The following is a 10,130-nucleotide window of genomic DNA, read 5'->3' as shown; positions in this document are numbered from 1 at the left end:
AATGAGGTAAAGAATAAAATTATAACTTTGATAAAATGATGATCAGTACCCTAAAAGGCCCCTCTTCTGCAAATATCTAATTTTCAAGTCTTTGGTTTACATTGCTTGGAATTAAACACATGACCTCCTGCACTCAAGGCCAGCATGTTCCCGCGAGACCAGTAAGGCAGTACATTTTAGTAGCATAAAGAAAAATACAGTGAAGTAGTGAAATGCTGGAGTTTATTCATACCTGAAGATTCCATATGTCCCTCTTACCTCAGACAATTAACAAACAATGAAACATTACATATTAGGCTTAACATATAAACATGTGCTATCATTACAAATTCTAAAATTCATTTGTAAATTTTCACTGAATCCTGTCCATCTCACTGTACAGTATCAAGTTATATCTTCATTATCCTTTCAAATACTGAGTTGACACAAATTGTCCTTTTTTCATGCTACAGTGGTGATTCCCCCTTCATACAAGTCTTGACATTTAACAATAACATTACAATATCATTTGGTTTCTTGTTTGTCCAACAGTTTTATGTGAATTTTAATGCCCACATCTATATTCATGGCATAATTCCACTCAAAATCTACATTCATAACTGACTAAAACAATTGACAATATGCCAACATTGAAAATTCGTAAAATATATTATAACTAACACAAATCATAGTCATGTAGACAAATACCATAAATACCATCAAAGATCAATGTTAACATTAACATTTATACAATATATGAAATTCATCTTCAATATCAAAGCAAAGCAAGTAAGTGTTAAGCACATATTTCCTGTGTAAATCTACAGGAAATTAACTTATTTATGTAAAATTATAAATAAACTTGACCAAGCAAATATAAATATTAAAGACAGACATATTGACACATTGATGAAATACACGTCAATAGCAAATGAAGACTTGGAGTATTCATGGCATATGTATGATTTAGGATGAAAATATATGTAACTGCTACATAAAATTAAATGAAATTCATCTTCATTGCTTTTTAAGCTTTATTAAAACCACAACTAAAGTTTCAATTTGACTGATAAATAATAAATATAAATTCAATACAACTAGTACTCTTTATTTCTGTATAAAGTAAAATTTGTTAATGTGAAATAAATATAAATAAACTTTTATACATATTGAATCTAAAATGATTAATTTTAAACAAATAACTGCAGTGAATAGACAAAAACTCAAAGAGATTCCACACATACTAATTCAGTAAACTTTATGATCCTTCTGGGAAAAAAATTGTGATTATTTACACTTTAAGCCTATCACACATCAAACAAAGCACCTAACATTTGAACACGGATGTAAAATCTAGTACTATTTGAAAGCACTATCAGGATGTCCTTGTAAAAACTTGTACAATTCAACAGCACTTTAAGGCTATTGTCTTAAAAAAAATGCCAACTTCATGAAGAAATAAGGAGCAAATTTTATTTATAAGGATCAAGATCTTTACATCTGTAAAAAGTTAAATTATATCAAGGTCTACTAAGGGGAGACAAACTTACATTAAAATCAGATAACATTTTATGCGAATTTATGAATGACAAATATACAGTGGCATAAAAAAAAGTCTTGTAAATAAATGAAAAGTTAGAAAGCTATATATATATATGATGGATGTAAACAACAAAATAAGCTCAATAAATAATGTACTGATTTACAAAAGGATTTCAGTACCAAGCTTTTCAAATTTCTTTCTATAATGAGATTCATTTATAAATTCCGGAGATTCACTTTTTTCACTGAATTTCGGACGGAAAATGATTACACTGACCGAACAGTTACAAATCATCAAAGTTATAATTAGATTTTAAATTATCAACACTAAATATACCAGTATTTAATCCATTTTAAACGATCTTCTGACCTTGGCAGAAAATGCACAAGAACAAAACAAAAACATGGTTAAAAGTTTTGAAGGGAACATTTTTACAAATGACAATACAAGAAGTATTCAAAGCAGAAAATTCTTTAAATTATTGAGGAAAAAAATATCTTTTTATTGAATGATCCTTGCTTTCATTTTGACATAGTTTCAGCACTGAAAAAAATACCTGGGTTACATTTGTCTTGCATCAAATTATTCCAAAAATGACTATACATAGCTGGAACAAGATTTGGTGGAGGATTAGTCAGAAAATATCCACCAAACTAAATCCCAAAGTGTAATAAGTTGTGATCCAAGAGGATGTCAATTTAGGACAATGTAAACATTGAGACATCAACATGTGATACTATGAGACAACATTGTATTAGACTACATTTTTCTTTTTTCATATCAACTAATCACGACTAGCTTCATTATAATATTCATACAAATTAAACTGAAGGAACACATAAATTGAACAAATATTACAGGTTTCTACAATTTACCTTGAACATTTTGTTCCTAGTGCATTTTTTTTAAATACAAACTATATGAAATCATTGACGATGAACAGTTTATGAACAAAATTTGCATGAAAAAAAGTAATACAGCAGCAATATTAAATGTGTTCCCATGGTTACCAAGAATGTGAAAAGCATGTGATGAAATATTTATATCCTGAATGGTTCCCGATGTCCACTATCTCTGTCTCCGTCAATGTGAGGTAACCGTAGATACACGTCTGTACCGATTCCCTGCATCGTCTCTATTGTTAGGGATCCTCCTAAGAACTCCACATAGGCTTTGGAACCTGGTAACCCAAATCCATATCTAAAAAGGATAATTAATATGAAGTTTATCACTTGTTATAATTTTTACACAACTTCTCTAAAATGATAATTAATGAAAAGTTAATCAAATAATTTTTACACAACTCCTCTAGAAGTAACCAATTCTCCTGTATTGGCATGATTCACTGTAAACCATGCCATCTGATAAAACTCTCTACTTTTTGTAAAGCCCTTTCTAGCTGACTAATGGCAGGGATTTATTTTAGAGATTTTCTTGATGTACTTATATATCTTGGATTTTTAATAGATTCTGTTGGTACCATAACCACTTTTATGTCTAGAACTTATGATGCATACCCTTACACTCCAGAGACACCAAAACCATTCATATATTTAGGACTTGATACACACACCTGCCTTCATGTATGTCTGGAATTTGTGATTCAAAATCCTGTATTCTGTATTGACTAAACAATTTGTATGTCTGAGACTTTTGATACATATCCATGAATTCTGCCAACAAGAAAACCACTCATACACTGAGGACTTTTTATTTATACACATACATTTTACATTTAGTGTATGTACAAAGTTGTGCTGTGATGTTGCATGTCTTTTATGTCTTACCCTTCCTGAGGAGTTCAGAGTCGGTGATTGATGTGCTGTCTTTTTGGAGATTCCTGTTAGCAACTGTGTTACCAAAAGTAGAACCACTCAGGTGTTGAGGACTTATGATACCTACCCATGCATTCTGCCAGGAGCAGAACCACTCATATGTTGAGGACTTGTAATCTCATCAAACAGTCCTGTGTTGACCCTCTCGTCTGTTCCAGATGTAGTGAAGTTATAGTCCCACACTTGTTTTACAATGTCATGAGCGATACCTCCACCTTTATCTGATATTCTGGAATGACACAAACAAATTCAACCATGAATATTAGGAAATAAGTTTTAATAATAAATAATTGACTGATTGCTGCTTATCAATCATGCAGCAGCAAAAAATATATATTGTATACTCTGGACAAGAACAAGCAATCATGATATATAATATAGTCTGAACAGGTCCATATATATAACGTATTGACCTTGTCAAAAGTCCATAATTGATAAATAGTCTTTTGTTCTGAATGATTGATTGACTTATTGGTATTTAACACCACTTTCAGTACTATTGTGCCATTTTGTGGCTGCCAGTTTTTATTGGAAGAAGCAGGAGTGCCCAGAGAGAACCATGACCTTCTGATAATCCAAACATGACCAATCATTTATATATATATATATATTTAGTCGTAATCTTATGATCTTATCTCATACCGTTACATGTCATTTAAATCTTGAAATACATATATTAAAAAAGGCATTTTTAGTTTTAACTTTTTGAAAACATCCTTTTTATATTAATTTGATGATATGGAATCTCAATTCCTAACAAAAATCTCACACTATTATGAGAGAGCAGCAGAGAGCTTATAGATATAAGAAGATGTGGTATGAGTGCCAATGAGACAACTCTCCATCCAAGTCAAAATTTAAAAAAGTAAACCATTATAGGTCAAAGTACGGTCTTCAACACAGAGCCTTGGCTCACACCGAACAGTAAGCTATAAAGGGCCCCAAAAATTACTAGTGTAAAACCATTTAAACGGGAAAACCAACGGTCTAATCTATATAAAAAACGAGAAACGAGAAACACTTATGAACCACATCAACAAACGACAACTACTGAACATCAGATTCCTGACTTAAAACAGGTGCAAACAAATGCAGCGGGTTTAAACGTTTTAATGGTACCAAACCTTCACCCTTTTTATGAAACAATAGTGTAACATCACAACATAGAAAGACACACTATAAAATATCAACTGAAATAGCTTAACTCAATCACACTATAAAATATCAACTGAAATAGCTTAACTCAAAGGACATATTAACACCAATGAACATACAATGAACAAATAAATTTGACCTATGATACAATGCAAATACAAAATAAATAAACTAAGGGGAGAATAATAAAAGTAACATGTTATATCGGTATGAAATGTTAAAAAATTTTTAGAAAAAAATGCTTCGCTGAGCGCTGCCTGATACGACTGCAGAGGTCGAACCCTGAACAGTTGGGGCAAATTTGGACACAATATTCAAGCTTGATACTGTCTAAATTTGGATTGTGATCAAATTTTTTATACTAAATAGGTTTCTGACACAAAATAAATGTGGTCAAAGATCTTACAAATCTATTGCGCAATACTGTGAAATTTAAGGTTTCTTCTTTCTTCTTGAAACTTTTCAAAAATTTGAAATTTGTAAAAATTTTGAAAACAAAATATGAAGCCCTTAAAAAAATTGGAACCCCCCACCATTTTTGAATCCCTCCTTGGAGCAATTACCTCCAAACTCAATCCCAGCCTTTCCTTTGTAGTATGGAACCTTGTAGTACAATTTCAGAGAGATCCATTCACTTAAACACAAGTAATTGTCTGGAAACTAGAAAAATGCTGGTTTTTGGCCCTTTTTTGGCCCCTCATTTCTGCATGTATGGGACAATTACCCCCAAACTCAATCCCAGACTTCCCTTTGTGATATGGAACCTTGTGGTACAATGTCAGAGAGATCCATACACTCACACACAAGTTATTGTCTTGAAACTACAAAAATGCTTGTTTTTGGCCCCTTTTTGGCCTTTAATTCATAAACTGTTGGCACCATAACCCCCAAAATGAATCCCAACCTTTTACTTGTGATATTAAACATTGTGGTACAAATTCAGAGCAATCAAAATACTTTTACACAAGTTATTATCCTGAAACTAGAAAAATGCTTGTTTTGGGTCCTTTTGGGCCCCTAATTCCTAAACGGTTGGGACCATCATCCCCAAAATCAATCCCAACCTCCCTATTCTGGTATTGAACCTTCTTAAAAAATTTCATAGAGATCCATTCATTTAAACTAAAATTATTGTCCAGAAACCAAATGTGTCTTCGCACGACGACGCAGACGACGACACCATACCATTATACGATCCCAAAAAATTTTTTGCGGTCGTATAAAAACAATATGCTCGAACAAAAATATCAGCCATTTGCAATTATTTTAAACACAGGTCAATGAAAATAATTTTCCAAAATTTTTATTTCAAACTTTTTTTTTATGAAGTACATAAATTCTTCAGAGAGTGAAAAATTCCCGGATTCCCTTCTCTATTATGACTACAGTATAATTAGAAAAAAAAATTTATAAAAAAAAAAAAAATCATCCATTTTTATTTTTTTTAAGTAGATTTAGTTATAAAATTTAGTCCTCACAAAAAGAAAACCCTTTTCTGATATTTTTAAAAACTACTTTTTTATCAACTGTGAATAATAACATGACCACCTTAATGAATGAAAAACTGGGCCCTAGTTTACTTAGTTTGAATTAAAAGCCAAATCAAATGCATGATACCCTTTAATAGCAAGTAAATTAAATATGTAAAAATATTAAGTAAATAAACAATTTATACTTAACTTACATATAAAAGATACATAAAAAAGTTTATGTCTGGTTTTATGTACCGTAATTTACAAAATAAACAAATTGTTGACCTTTCAAAAAGTGATAGATTAAAAGTTAACAATTTAACTCAGCAGGAGAGGTATAAATGAAAAGTTGCTGTAGGTTAATTTTTTTGTTATTTAGCCCCTTTTATGCCCACTTAATAAAAGTTAGGGACCCTCTTGAAGGATGCTTATATGACTTGTGGCAAGTATTACATACATATTCAGAATAAGATTTTTTAAAAATAGATATGAATATACCCTACTTTATACTAGACTGATATGCTTGACTTAAACATCTAGTGACAAATATTACATGGATACTCAGGATAAGATTTTAATGAGATATGAAAATACCAAGCTTTATACTAGAATGATGATGCTGGACTTAAACATCTAGTGGTAAATATTATATGCGTATAAATCAGGATGATAGCATGTTAATCAGCTATGAATATACACTGATTTATACTAGACTGACATGTTGAACTTGGCTTTAAATGTGCTAACTCACAAGGTAACAGTCAGCAGTAAGATTGTGCATACACTTATTTTGACTCTAACCCCACTTGCCTTTGCTTTTACTATGAAATGCTGCGTATATGGAGGAGACCCAGGAAATAGCAATTTTAAGGTCTATGTGTTGACCTAGCTGGGTATCAATCCCATCATCTCCCATATTCAAAGTGAGTACCAAAAGACTACATAGACACCAATACAAGAGATGTTCTTTGGATTTATGGATTATTTGCTAGTACTTTCATTGTGGAACTTTATGAGATATTTGTCTTATTAGTAAGGTAATTCCATTGTGGTACCGTGTTAATCAATAACTGTTAATTACTGTGGATTAAGGCAGATTATACTATAAGATCATGTATATATATAGCATTTTAAAAGACTCCCACACAAAAACACTTATTCATTGTATATTCCGTTGGCTACAAATATAGAGCTGATCATATGGGAATATTTTATTATATCATGAATTGGGAACATACATAGAAGTTTGTCCTTCTTTTTGCACTAGATAAATTCTGCAATTCGGCATTATAATCCACTTTCAATATATATGTATACACAAAACAAGAGTCAAGACTACGAACATATAACTGAAAAAAAAACCAATCTAATCTTCATGCTCTATGTGTTTAGTTTTGCACCTAATTGACGAGTGAAGCAGGAACTGGTTACTCTCCTGTGGACCTCAGTTCACACCAGGTTTTTAATGGGGTTTGTGTTACTTTTAATGGAATTAAGTCAATAGTATGTCAAAACCATCAAAATGAAATTTCATCCATATTTAATGGTCCCATGAACATGTTGTAAAAGTTTCAAAAGATTAGGTCAAGCTGTAATATTATTATCATCTGGAAATGGAAAAAAACCACACTATTGGGGTTATAAATTAAGGGATGGATGGCCATGTGCGTCACTTTATATCCCCCACTTTTATGATAACTAGCTTACAACATTTCTGAATTGATCTTTTTCACAAATATTAATATGTATATATGTTTATATAATGTAAACAGATTTAGTCGAAATAAAACTACACTTACAAAATATGAATGTTTTAGAACTAATTTTCAAAATACATTTTTACCTAATATAATTAGAATTTTGAACTTTAAATGAACTTTCCAAAGATTAACTTAAAGAAATCCCAATAAATAATAAATTAAGGTCACAGCAATAAAAAAAAAAGAATGTTTCTGTCTTGCAAATTTTTTTTATCTACTAACCAAGGTTATTGTAAAACTTTATACCCGAAGGGAAACCATGTAGAACTTTTCTGAAATGTATATGTATGGCCCACCCTCATTCAATAGAATTAACAAATCAGCCCTATAACATGCTTCATGAATTTTAAATAGACATAAAATACCCTTAAAATTCTCATTATGGTAAATGAATGATCTAAAACAAAAGAACCTTCCCATTCATGAGAAATTGGTTACCAATCTTAGATACACAATGCACTAGGTGACATTATTTAATAGATACTTGAATCTAGTCTAAAATCACAAAGTGTTCAATTTTGTATAATTAAAATAATGAGGTTTATGGTTAAAACAAGGAATTATTTGAAACTGGAATAATAATATCTTAGAGAAATGAAGGCTTCAGAGAGCTCTAACCATGCAATTTTCCATATAATCAATATTTCCAAAGGACATAACTCTTTCAAAAATAATTAATCAGCACTGATTTTTTAACTCGTCAAAGACATTGATGATATAAACCTATAATATAAATTTTATTAAAAGCTGGCAAGATTGTACACATTAGACGCTCATAAGGCAATTTTCCCTATAATCAATATTTCCAAGGGCATGAATATTTTAAAAATAATCGATCGGCACTGATTTTCGAACTCCTCAAAGACATTACTGATATAGACCTATGATTTAAGTTTCATAAAATTCTGACAAGAATTGAACACATGAGAGCGCTAACAATGCAATTTTCCATATAATTAATGTTTTCAAGGGCCATAACTCTTTTAAATATAATTGGTTCGCACATTGATTCCGAAATAGTCCAAGACATTGCTAATTTAAACCTATGATATAAGTTTCATAAAAGTCTGGCAAGAATTGTACAAATGAGAGCGCTAACGATGCAATTTTCAATATAATTAATGTTTCCAAGGGGCATACCTCTTTTTAAAATAAATAATCTGCACCATTTTTGGAACTTGTCCAAGACATTGCTGATATAAACCTATTTAAGAATTGTTCACGTATGAGCGCTAACAAGACTGAATGGACGGACGGACACCCGGTTTATTATTTCTATGTCCCCGGCAACGTGTTGCGCAGGAGACAATAAACTGAAAATTGTTGTAAGGTTAATTGAAGTGTTTTTGCTTAATGTGCAGTAACAAATATTTCATGAATACTAGAAACAAAATATTCATGTTAGAAAAACCTTTTAGATTTAGTGTACTTTGCAATTTTTGAAGATGACTTAATTAACAAGAGTGGACACGCTGAAATGTCTCGCCTTCTTTACTAACCATTGATATTATGTTGATAGTCCTAAATGAAAGCTTTACTACAACTATTACATAAACTTAACATGATCCAAGAAAATGAAGTCAAGGTCATATAAACCAAACAAGAAATACATGTACACCTTACAATCATTCAATACACTAAATATAGTTGACCTATTGCTTATAGTTTCTAAGAAACAGACTTAACCAAGAAAACTAAACATTGACCAATGAATCGTGAAAATGAGGTCAAAGTCAGATGAACCATGCCAGGCAGACATGAACAGCTTACAATCCTTCCATACAACAAATATAGCTGACCTATTGCTTATAGTTTAAGAAAAACAGACTGAAACACATAAACTTAACACTGAGCAATGAACTGTGAAAATGAGGTCAAGGTCAAATAAAACCTGCGAGACTGACATGTACATCATAGAATATTTCCATACACCAAATATAGTTGACTTATTGCATAATAGTATAAGAAAAAAGACCAAAACTCAAAAACTTAACTTTGACCACTGAACCATGAAAATGAGGTCAAAGTCAGATGACACCTGCCAGTTGGACATGTACACCTTACAATCATTCCATACACCAAATATAGTAGACCTATTGGATAAAGTATAAGAAAAACGGACCAAAACACAAAAACTTAACTATAACCACTGAACCATGAAAATGAGGTCAAGGTCAGATGACACCTGCCAGCTGGACATGTACCCCTTACAATCATTCCATACACCAAATATAGTAGACCTATTGGATAAAGTATAAGAAAAACGGACCAAAACACAAAAACTTAACTATAACCACTGAACCATGAAAATGAGGTCAAGGCCAGATGACACCTACCAGTTGGACATGTACACCTTACAATCATTCCATACACCAAATATAATAGA

At 31.4% G+C, this 10,130-nt stretch overlaps 1 long non-coding RNA gene across 1 annotated transcript; it reads right to left on the bottom strand.

Annotated features, from left to right (window-relative positions):
* Positions 1-205: 205 nt before the first annotated feature.
* On the bottom strand, positions 206-3,586 carry LOC127712149 (uncharacterized). Its single transcript, XR_007986969.1, has 2 exons — positions 3,425-3,586; positions 206-2,722 (listed from the first exon to the last, which is right to left on the bottom strand). It is a non-coding gene; the product is annotated as an uncharacterized LOC127712149 (long non-coding RNA).
* Between the last annotated feature and the right edge of the window lie 6,544 nt (positions 3,587-10,130).

This window comes from Mytilus californianus, unplaced genomic scaffold, assembly GCF_021869535.1.
Source record: "Mytilus californianus isolate M0D057914Y unplaced genomic scaffold, xbMytCali1.0.p SCAF_8, whole genome shotgun sequence".
NCBI lineage: Eukaryota > Metazoa > Mollusca > Bivalvia > Mytilida > Mytilidae > Mytilus > Mytilus californianus.
The sequence above is the reverse complement of the archived record's forward strand: the minus strand, read 5'-3'. Positions and strand labels throughout refer to the sequence as shown.